This window comes from Sinocyclocheilus anshuiensis, unplaced genomic scaffold (assembly GCF_001515605.1).
Source record: "Sinocyclocheilus anshuiensis isolate Anshui unplaced genomic scaffold, SAMN03320099.WGS_v1.1 scaffold1719, whole genome shotgun sequence".
In the NCBI taxonomy this organism is placed as follows: domain Eukaryota; kingdom Metazoa; phylum Chordata; class Actinopteri; order Cypriniformes; family Cyprinidae; genus Sinocyclocheilus; species Sinocyclocheilus anshuiensis.
Genome location: NW_015551147.1, coordinates 299,749 through 304,023, shown reverse-complemented (window position 1 = coordinate 304,023; position 4,275 = coordinate 299,749).

Genomic DNA, 4,275 nt, shown 5'->3' with positions numbered 1-4,275 from the left:
ATTATATTATATTATATATTATATTATATTATATTATATTATATTTATTATATTATTCTACAGTTAAAAGCCTCTAATATCAATAAACCCTTTTGAGCTTGTGGTAAGTGCTTTGGAAAACATTGCTGGTTGTCGTATGTTGATGTTGGGTTACTGGTATCATTCTTGCCACAGGACATCATCTACCTTTGGTCCACTGGATTCATGTTTCTACATGGCACAAGCTGTAGCTTTGCGAGGGCATAAAACCCTCATAATTTCCATTTCACTGGGTGCTTTCCTTGAGCACAGAGAAGCGCCTGTTGATCTATAATATTAATTTACATACATATTTTTCTCCAACATGACAGTGCATCCATCTAAGCATGCATTTAAAAGCTGAAAAGCACAGGTTGACCGAGCCCAGGGCAAGGAGGATGTCAAAATCATTCATTTGGATGTACATTTGGATGTATAAAATGTACATTTTGTGCTCCAGGGGATTATACCGAAGGTAAATTATGTGTAATTAGATGATGCTATTGTTTCTATAGCCTGGATTATACAGCCTGAGATCTGTGTGTATTGTAACCTCCCCAAACCATTGGAATGTGAGTGATGTACACATGATCTGCATGGTAAATACCATGAAATGCTGCCCTGTGGACTAGATGCATTGCATTCTGGGCCCAGTGATTCTGATTCTGCCATATTCATTATTGTGTTGCTTGTTGCAAGAGATGAAAGGCTTGTATGCACAACCCAGTTCATGTCATATGCTTAAGTCAAAGGCTGTATTTCAAAAGTTAAGAATGGCTTTCTGTTTCAGTTGATTTAGGATGTATTATATTCTGGTCTGCCAGGTTTTGAGATTGAGAGAGAGAGAGAGAGAGAGAGAGAGAGAGAGAGAGAGAGAGAGAGAAAATTGCTGCAAATAATGCAATACATTGACCTACGCAGTGAGAGTGTAGGTGAAGACCTCTCATATGATTAGCCAGATTTCATTTGTATATACAGTATTTTGCCAGTTTTAAAGGGGTCTTTTTATGTCAGGTTCTCCTCTGTAGCTGTGGCTCCATCTGGTGGTTTAACTGGTTAAATGCTTGTCTGCAATTTTGCAATCAGTACAGTTGCTTGCTCTGGATTTGCATTTGACCAGAATGCATTTAATTAATTTTATTTCAGAATTATTTTGATTCATTTATTGTCAGTTTCTATTTGTATGAGGACTGTTGTTTATTATGTATGCACTGCATATTCTGTGATTGTCTCTGAGGCATTTCATCTTTACTTTGACAGCTAATTTATTTTTGGTGGTGGAGCCCTGACTAATCAAAGCCTAGTCCTCATGTGATTAGAGGAAGCACTTGTGCACTTACAAGCAGGAAAAGAGTTACCAATTTAAGGGCCCTAGGCAAATGGGCCCTCTTCAAATGAACATATTTACCTGGAATTCCCCCAGATTCTTCCCACTGTCCAGCTTGCACAGTGGTGTCCTCTACACTCTTAAAAATAAAGGTTTCAAAAGGGGAGCTTTCATAGAAGAACCAGTTTGGGTTCTCCAAAGAACATTTCAGTGACCAGTTCGAACCTTTTTTCCTAGTGTGGAGAACATTAGAATAATGCAAAAAACCTGTTTCACTATAAAGAACCTTTTGTGGAGTTGAAAGGCTCATTGGATGTTAAAGGTTTTCCATAAAAACCGATGCCAATGAAGAACCTTTGTTTTTAAGAGTGAACTGTTGATTTTGTTTGATCATTGCTTGTTTTTCCAGATGTTTAAATGTGAACTCCTTGTTTTCACCTCTAGAGGGAGTGCTTGGGCTTCACTGAAAAAATTCTGGTCCCACAAGTCTGTCATCACTTCTCAACAAACCTAATAAACATCATCAGCATCCTATAATGCCCATGTGCGTTGTACGGGCAGAGTATAAGTGCTGTTTGGTCTGTCCTCAGAGGTCACAGTCAGGGTTAATCTGTCATGTTTAGCGAGACTGTGAGGGCACTATTTTTTTCCAACTGAGTTTAAAGCACTAGTTCACCCAAAGATTAAAATTCAGACATTTTTTTCTTCTGCGTTAAATAAATAAACCCAAAAAACCAAACAGAAGATGTTTTGAAGAATGTCTATTTTTGTCTATGTTATGAAAGTCAATGGGAGCCAAAATCTTCAAGCCTTAAAAAAAAAATAAAACACACACACACACACACACACACACACACAAAAACACCTGAAACATCTATCAAGATACTTTTCATACTTTTCATTACTTTCATAAAAAAAAACAATAATAAAAATAAAAAAATAATAAAATTAAAATAAATAAAATGGGGCCAATTCGCGTTTTTGTGTTCACTGCTGTAAATTTGGCATATAAGGGTCTATGCCGGGCAACAACTAATTAGTACTCATTACTAAACTGTCAAATAATTATGCTGCTATTTAACAGTTATTTGGCTAATTAGTTGAATTTTGATAAATTTAAGTACGTTCATTACAGTCCTGGACGTACCTGAGCATAAATGTCTTGCTCAAGGGCACAATGGTGATACAATTGTTGTTTGTGGGTTTTAAGCATGCAACCTTTCAGATTTTGGGCGAGACTATGCTACACCATTTCAGAGTGGACTTAAATTACTTAATTCAGACAGGAACCAGCAAAGAAAGATTTTAAAATGTTTTAAAGAATTTGTCAGTTCGCATTAGTTGTGCCAGCATTAAATTATAATCAATGTACTTCTTGTTACAGTGTGAGCAGTTTGCAAGGGGAAGTAAGGCCTCTTAGCTAAACACAATGAGATCCCTCTGATGACCTTTCAAGTTTTGCAGAGGAATGTACGCAGATCAGGCAGGTATGTGAAAGAGATCATCCTTGTGAAAACCGGGCTTGTTGGAACTATGGAGCTTTGAGTGGAAATCTGTCATTTAACTATTGAGGAGGAAAAGACAAGATAGAAAGTTTGGCAACTCTTAAGCGTCATAACTGTTCCAGATTTTGAGTAGTATGTCCAAAACTATTTGTCTTGCCATAATAATTTACTGTTAGTTGTGACTTGAGTTGTTTATGAGTAGACTTCACATGATAAAGATATTTTGGATCTTTTCTCCTTCCAAATGTCTCTTTCTGTCTATCTCCATCTCTATTTATCTGTGCTCGGGTGAAACCGCCTGTTCGGTGAATCTGCCACTGGGTGTAAGATGATATTTTCCCCCCTCTCTCTCCCCTCTTAGTGTCTTTATTAGCAGGTAATGTCCAAAAAGAGGATTAGAGACGGAAAAGGAGAGACATGGTCCTGTGGATGGATGAATGTCATATATGGGATGGTTAAAGGAGGGAACGGAGGTTTATAGAAAGGAGAAGAGGAAAGAAGAGATCACACTGCTCGGGGATATTTGGGGGGATTATCTATTTGTTAGATGTATGTGAGTGAGACAGACAGACAGACAGAGAGAGGGCAGTAAACTCTGGCAAATACTTTCTATAAAAGTATTAATCGAATAAAACCAGGGTGTGAATCATGGGGTTGTTTGGAGAAGTCATGAAATAAAACTGGAATCCCCATTAAGGAAGTCAAAACAAAACGTTAGGGGATAAATCTAAATGTCTCGACAGGGTTTTCTGTGTTTTTATTTATTATATTTTATGGAATTACACAGAACTTCATTTGAGCCCCACACATGACATCTGGAAAAATTGATATCATGGCCATTAATTAAGACTTTGATTTCCACAGTTTATACATTTTAGTGAAATTGTGGACTACTTGATTTCCTTATTTTAATTTAGTTAAATCATGGCTCCGTACTCAGGCACTGCTGATTTAAAATCTGCTAATAATCTAATAGTCAAAAAACAGTATCGAAAGCTAACTAAGCCCAACTAAGTACTTCCTCTAACAGGTCAACTTGCCCAGCTCCCTGATTCTTCTGGTTTGGAAGTCTTTGCTCACTGAATATAAACCTAACAGACCACTCAGATCATTAGGATCGAGTCAGTTAGAAATACCAAGGGTTAACACAAAACAAGGGGAATCTGCTTTTAGCTATTTTGCCACCCACAGTTGGAATCAGCTTCCAGAAGAAATCAGATGTGCTAAAACATTAGTCACATTTAAATCTAGACTCAAAACTCATCTTTTTAGCTGTGGATTTATTGAATGAGCACTGTGCGATGTCCGAACTGATTGCACTGTATTTATGTATAATCATTTTCTATTTTTAACTGTCTTAAATTCATTTTAAATTCCTTGTTTTATTCTTGATTATTTTTTTTATGATTATTTTACTTTCTTTTA